The sequence below is a fragment of the Mirounga leonina genome, unplaced genomic scaffold (assembly GCF_011800145.1).
Source record: "Mirounga leonina isolate KUSES-001 unplaced genomic scaffold, KU_Mleo_1.0 Mir_94, whole genome shotgun sequence".
Lineage (NCBI taxonomy): Eukaryota > Metazoa > Chordata > Mammalia > Carnivora > Phocidae > Mirounga > Mirounga leonina.
The window spans coordinates 48,540,798-48,548,650 of NW_023270855.1; the positions used below are offsets into that span (position 1 = coordinate 48,540,798).

At 39.5% G+C, this 7,853-nt stretch overlaps 1 pseudogene; it reads left to right on the forward strand.

Moving 5' to 3' along the window:
• Positions 1-5,488: 5,488 nt before the first annotated feature.
• Positions 5,489-7,312, forward strand: LOC118005594 (annotated as a pseudogene).
• The last annotated feature ends 541 nt before the right edge of the window (positions 7,313-7,853 follow it).

The following is a 7,853-nucleotide window of genomic DNA, read 5'->3' on the forward strand; positions in this document are numbered from 1 at the left end:
AACGAAACTAGGAGCTGGTTCTTTGAAAGAATTAACAAGATTGATAAGCCCCTGGCCAGACTTATCCAAAAGAGAAGAGAAATGACCCAAATCAACAAAATCATGAATGAAAGAGGAGAGATCACAACCAACACCAAAGAAATACAATGATAAGAACATATTATGAGCAACTCTATGCCAGCAAATTAGATAACCTGGAAGCAATGGATGCATTCCTAGAGATGTATCAACTACCAAAACTGAACCAAGAAGAAATAGAAAACCTGAACAGACCTATAACCACTAAGGAAATTGAAGCAGTCATCAAAAATCTCCCAAAAAACAAAAGCCCAGGGCTTTTAATTAATACCTATTCTTCTGAAACTGTTCCAAAAAATAGAAACGGAAGGAAAACTTCCAAACTCATTTTATGAGGCCAGCATTACCTTGATCCCCAAACCAGACAAAGACCCCATCAAAATGGAGAATTAGAGACCAATATCCCTGATGAACATGGATGCAAAAATTCTCACCAAAATACTAGCCAATAGGATCCAACAGTACATTAAAAGGATTATTCACCACGACCAAGTGGGATTTATCCCTGGGCTGCAAGGTTGGTTCAACATCGGCAAATCAATCAATGTGATACAATACATTAGCAAAAGAAAGAACAAGAATCATATGATCCTCTCAATAGATGCAGAAAAAGGTTTTGACAATGTACAACATCCTTTCTTGATCAAAACTCTTCAGAGTATAGGGATAGAGGGTACATACCTCAATATCATAAAAGCCATCTATGAAAAACCTACAGCGAATATTATTCTCAATGGGGAAAGACTGAGAGCTTTCCCCCTAAGGTCAGGAACACGGCAGGGATGTCCACTATCACCACTGCTATTCAACATAGTATTGGAAGTCCTAGCCACAGCAATCAGAAACAAAAAGAAATCAAAGGCATCCAAATTGGCAGAAGTCAAACTCTCACTCTTTGCAGATGATATGATACTTTATGTGGAAAACCCAAAAGACTCCACCCCCAAACTGCTAGAACTCATACAGGAATTCAGTAAAGTGGCAGGATATAAAATCAATGCACAGAAGTCAGTGGCATTCCTATACACCAACAACAAGACAGAAGAAAGAGCAATTAAGGAGTCGATCCCACTTACAATTGCACCCAAACCATAAGATACCTAGGAATAAATCTAACCAAAAAGACAAAGGATCTGTACTCAGAAAACTATAAAATACTCATGAAAGAAATTGAGGAAGACACAAAGAAATGGAAAAACGTTCCATGCTCATGGATTGGAAGAACAAATATTGTGAAGATGTCAATGCTACCTAGAGCAATCTACACGTTCAATGCAATCCCCATCAAAATACCATCCATTTTTTTCAAAGAAATGGAACAACTAATCCTAAAATTTGTATGGAACCAGAAAAGACCCCGCATAGCCAGAAGAATGTTGAAAAAGAAAAGCAAAGCCGGCGGCATCACAATTCCGGACTTCCAGCTCTATTACAAGCTGTCATCATCAAGACAGCATGGTACTGGCACCAAAACAGACACATAGATCAATGGAACAGAATAGAGAGCCCAGAAATGGACCCTCAACTCTATGGTCAACTCATCTTTGACAAAGCAGGAAAGAATGTCCAATGGAACAAAGACAGTCTCTTCAACAAATGGTGTTGGGAAAATTGGATAGCCACATGCAGAAAAATGAAACTGGACGATTTCCTTACACCACACACAAAAATAGACTCCAAATGGTTGAAAGACCTCAATGTGAGACAGGAATCCATCAAAATCCTAAAGGAGAACACAGGCAGCAACCTCTTTGACCTCAGCCGAAGCAACTTCTTCCTAGAAACATCGCCAAAGGCAAGGGAAGCAAGGGCAAAAATGAAGTATTGGGACTTCATCAAGATAAAAAGCTTTTGCAAAGCAAGGGAAACAGTCAACAAAACCAAAAGACAACGAACAGCATGGGAGAAGATATTTGCAAATGACATATCAGATACAGGGCTAGTATCCCAAATCTATAAAGAACTCATCAAACTCAACACCCAAAGAGCAAAGAATCCAATCCAGAAATGGGCAGAAGACATGAACAGACATTTTTCCAAAGAAGACATCCAAATGGCCAACAGACACATGAAAAAGTGCTCAATATCGCTCAGCATCAGGGAAATCCAAATCAAAACCTCAATGAGATACCACCTCACACCAGTCAGAATGGCTAAAATTAACAAGTCAGAAAACAACAGATGTTGGCGGGGATGTGGAGAAAGGGGAACCTTCCTACACTGTTGGTGGGAATGCAAGCTGGTGCAGCCACTCTGGAAAACTGTATGGAGGTTCCTCAAAAAGTTGAAAATAGAGCTACCCTATGATCCAGCAATTGCACTACTGGGTATTTACCCCAAAGATACAAAAGTAGGGATCCGAAGGGGTACGTGCACCCTGATGTTTATAGCAGCAATGTCCACAATATCCAAACTGTGGAAAGAGCCAAGATGTCCATCGACAGATGACTGGATAAAGAAGAGGCGGTATATATATATACAATGGAATATTATGCAGCCATCAAAAGGAATGAGATCTTGCCATTTGCAACGGTGTGGATGGAACTGGAGGGTATTATGTTGAGTGAAATAAGTCAAACGGAGAAAGACATGTATCATATGATCTCACTGATATTAGGAATTCTTAATTGCAGGAAACAAACTGAGTGTTGTTGGAGTGGGGGGTGGGGTGGGAGGGAAGGGGTGACTGGGTGATAGACACTGGGGAGGGTATGTGCTCTGGTAAGCGCTATGAATTGTGCAAGACTGTTGAATCTCAGATCTGTACCTCTGAAACAAATAATGCAATCTATGTTAAGAAAAAAAAAAAGAAGAAGAAGGTAGCGGGAGGGGAAGAATGAAGTGGGGGAAATCCGAGGGGTAGACGAACCATGAGAGACGATGGACTCTGAAAAACAAACAGGGTTCTAGAGGGGAGGGGGGGTGGGAGGATGGGTTAGCCTGGTGGTGGGTATTGAGGAGGGCACATTCTGCATGGAGCACTGGGTGTTATGCACAAACAATGAATCATGGAACACTTCATCTAAAACTAATGATGTAATGTATGGGGATTAACATAAGAATAAAAAAAAAGAAAGAAAGTAATCTTGCCATTTGCAGGGATGTGGATGGGGCTAGCATGTATTATGCTAAGCAAAATAAGTCAGAGAAAGACAGATATCATATGATTTCATTCATATGTAGAATTTAAGAAACAAAACTGATGAACATAGGGGAAAGGAGGAAAAAATAAAATAAGATAAAAACAGAGAGGGAGGGAAACCATAACAGACTTGATTATAGGACAGAAACTGAGGGTTGCTTGAGGGGAGTGTGTGGGGGGGTGGGGTAATTGGGTGATGGGCATTAAGGAGGGCACTTGATGGAATGAGCACTGGGTGTTATGCAACTGATGAATCACTGAATTCTACCTCTGAAACTAATAATACACTATATGTTAATTAAATTAAATTTAAATAAGAAATTACAAAAATAACAGGAGAAAAAAATTCTGATAGAAAGACAGAGAGAGACAGACAGACAGAGGAAGAAATGAGACAGACATAAAGAATAAATCAGCTCATTTGTCCTGAGAGACTGTGAGGAAGGAAAGCTTCCTTGGTGCTGGTGGCATCCAGTCCTGGTTAGATCCCATTTATACCCAGCAAAAATAATAAGAGCTAAATTAAATTTGTCCACAACACAAAGTAGTGACGTATTTATGTGAAACACCTTACAGAGTGAACATCACAAGAGAAAGATGAGTAAAAAGAATAACCCAAAATTTCACAAAATTTGGGCATTTTATTATCAGATTGCAGAAAGCAGGAGACTTGTTGTTCCTGTGCCTATTCAAATATAAATTAGATTGCCAAGGACTCAGGAATAAAAGGATTTGAAAAAGTCTTTTAATGTGGAGAAAAGCAGTATCTAAAGTTTTAGTTTCATCGCACATAAAAAGATACGGGACAAGTATGTTTATGGAAGGTAAAGGTGATTCGTGGTCAAACATAATAAGAAGAATCCTTTTCAAGTGATGAAATTTCTATTTTAGAAATAGATCCAATAATAAAAGGCCAAAAGGAACAATAAGGTACACAGAGACATGAACACTAGTTGGAATATATGTACAAAGGGTGATTTGTGTGCAATAAGTATACAGAAGGACATTCACTTTCAGTGTTTGGAAAACAAGTATGAACTAGTGAAGAATGTCAAGGTGACAGATCAATTCTTCCAGCAAAGCAAACAAACAAACAAACAAACAAACAAAAAAGTAGAAAAATCAGTGTAGGGAATATATTATGACTAACTCAGAGACTAAAACCCAAAATTTATACTCTCACACATTCTGCACAAATACATCTATACATACATAAAAAAGCAAAATGGCAAGTAGATAAATTGGTGAAATAAACAGCAATTCTTTGCTGAAAGATCACAAAAAAACCCCCAAAAAAACAAACAAAAAAAACACCCACACAAAACAGGAATAAAACCACTCTGACCCCAAGACTCCCACAGCCAATTTTCAATAGAGAAAGTGAGTGGTTAGTTAAACCATATCGTGTTCAGGCTCACAGATAATGAGGTAATTGTAAAGGAAGCTCATCAGCATACCCTTTTTCACATAATACATGTAAAAAATTTCATTTGAATACTCAAGAGAGAGGAGGTATGGTGATATGTATGTTTCATGGACTGCTCTTGCATAGATGTATCTGTGAGAAATCTTTCGTCTGGATTTTTCTCCTCGGTAGGGAAATGTAGTCTAATATGTCCATATTAAAAGAGAAAAGACATATACTCACTTCACTGTATATCCCTCCATGGCTAATACTTGACTTTTCTACTCTAGTTAATCACAAAGATCCTTGGTCTCATGTTTCCCATCCCTCATAGGATTGGATTTCCCTTATTATGATTTACTTGTTAACGCTGAAACTTGCATTTCTGAATTCCATGTTCACATCTATTTTTAGGGTCATAAATACATAAGTTAATCAACCAATAAATTTCTTAATCAAGCCAGCAAACAGCCACAGAAAACTCTCAGCTTTGGGCTGGGCTGGATTGGCCCTGAGGTGACCTCAGCTAAATGCCTTGACTTTCATTCTCAGACCAACTGCAGTCCCTACTTGGCAGTAAAACTAATCTAGATGGGGTCTCACAGAGGAAGGTCTCGACATGGAAATCAAAATACCTGCCTGGTTGGTAGATGATGGAGGATGAAGCTCTGTCCCCAGACAAGAGAGCAGGAATGAATCAGACTTCAGTGCCCCATCCAGACTTAGGACTGCACAAGAAATGACCAGGTCTTGTTCATCCCGAGGTTGCCCGCACTGCGGGACTGCAGCCAAGGAGGTATTTACAGCTGCTTTGGTCTGCTCGTTAGGCACATTTCCCTCTTGTTCCTCCCACCTTTAGGCACATGACTTCCCTGCAGAACACTAGTGTGGACAGAAAGGAAATTTCACCTTTTGAATCTGTTCCTAAGAGAAAGGCTGATAAGCCAGGTGAAGTCAGTTCTTCTTACCCTTTTTCTATGACTTCTTCTGCCTTTCAGAGATCTAAACTTCCAGCACCTTATCCCACTCCTGAGTGAACATTTTCTCCTGTTTAAGACTGAGGAATCAGTCCTGACTAGGTCCCTTGGATCCTTCAAAGCATTGACTTGGGGTGGATGATACCCCTGATATCTCTAGAAAATTACTTTTCCCTTTTTCAACAAAGATAATAAGTTTGTTCTTTTAATATAAACCCTTGGGCACTACACTCTTTGGCTTCATGACAATTTTGCCAAAAAATTAGGAATTTCACACTTCTATCACAAGTTCAGAGCTATGAAAATGTCACTATAAAATGTTTGTTAATTGTAAGATATATATTGAGATATTTTATTTGGTATAATCTGAGTTTAGCACCTTATAGCAGTTGCCTAGTGTTCATCCCAACACATGCCCTCCTTAATACCCATCATCTGGTCACCCCATCCCCCACCCTCCTCTCTTGTGTAACCTTCAGTTTGGTGTCTGATTACTGATGCTAGGACTTCTAGTACTACGTTGAACAATAATGGTGAGATTGGGCATCCTTGTCGTGTTCCTGACCTCAAGGGAAAATCTCTCATTTTTCCACATTGAGAATGATATTCACTGCATGCTTTTCTTAGATGGCTTTTATGATATTGAGTATGCTCCCTCTATCCCTGTATTTTGAAGAGTTTTAATCAGGAAAGGATGCTGTATTTTGCAAATGCTTTCTCTGCATCAAGTGAGAGCATCATATGATTCTTGTCTTTTGTTTTATTGATGTGCTCTATCACGTTGTTTGATTTGTGAATGTTGAACCACCCTTGCATTCCTGGAATAAATCCCACCTGGTCCTGGTGAATTTCTTTATAAATTTCCTTTCAACACAAAAGAAGGGATTACTGAGTCAGTGTTGTACATACTTGTACTTCTTCCTTGCCAACCTGTACTTTGTATCACCTCCACCACCATTCCCAAGATGCTGGTGAATATACTAACACAGAGAAAAGTCATAACTTAATGAAAGCTTCCTCATACAGATGTACTTTTTCTTACTTTTTGTAGGGTTGGACAACTTTCTCCTGACTATGATGGCTTATGACCCCTTTGTGGCCATCTGTCAGCCCCTGCATTACAGGGTCATCATGAACCCCCTGCTCTGTGAACTGCTGGTTCTGGTGTCCTAAATCATGAGTGTCTTGCATTCTTTGTTGCAAACCTTGTGGCTGTCCTTCTGTACAAGCTGGAATTCCCCCACTTTTTCTACGAACTCAATCAGGTGATCCAACTCGCCTGTTCTGATACCTTTCTTAATAACATGGTGATGTATTTTGCAGCTATGCTTCTGGGTGATGCTCCCCTGGCTGGGGTCGTTTACTCTTACTCTAAGATAGTTTCCTCCATAAGTGGAGTATCATCAGCTCAGGGCAAGTATAAAGCATTTTTCCACCTGTGCATCTCACCTCTCAGTTGTCTCCTTACTTTATTGTACGAGCTTAGGTGTGTACCTTAGTTCTGCTGCTACCCAGAGCTCCCACTCAAGTGCAGTGGCCTCGGTGATGTACACGGTGGTCACACCCATGCTGAACCCGTTCATCTACAGCCTGAGGAACAAGGACATAAAGGGAGCTGTAAATGTATTTTTCAGTGGGAAGCCACGAAAGGGCCGTTGTTCAACATTACCTGTGATTTCATGCTTAATGCCTAAAAGCCAGAAATTGTGATTCTTAGATTGGATCATGAAAGAAGAGCTTAATCCCTCTATTTATAACCTGGAGTTTCAATTTTCTAAAGTTCAACTGCTATTGATTTTAAATAAGTCCCTTTGTTGAACTTTCTGCACTTTCTGATAGCCAACAATTTTTCCTTTTGTTTCTTTTTTAATTCTTTTATTTATTTTTAAAGATTTTTTTTTTTTTGTCAGAGAGAGACAGAGAACATAAGCAGGGGGAGCAGCAGGCAGAGCAGGCAGAGGGAGAAGCAGGCTCCCCACTGAGCCAGGAGCCTGATGTGGGACTCGTTCCCAGGTGCTGGGATCATGACCCAAGCCGAAGCCAGATGGTTAACCAACTGAGCCATCCAGGCACCCCTCCTTTTATTTTTTAATTTCCAAAGTTAGTCCCATCATGAATCAGAAACAATTTGGAGATTCCCATTTGCTTAATATTGTGATTAACGGTATATAATGATTATCATATAGTTATTAACTGATTATTACTCTATTACATAGAGTAATAATTTTGTTATATAAACTACATTTGGCCA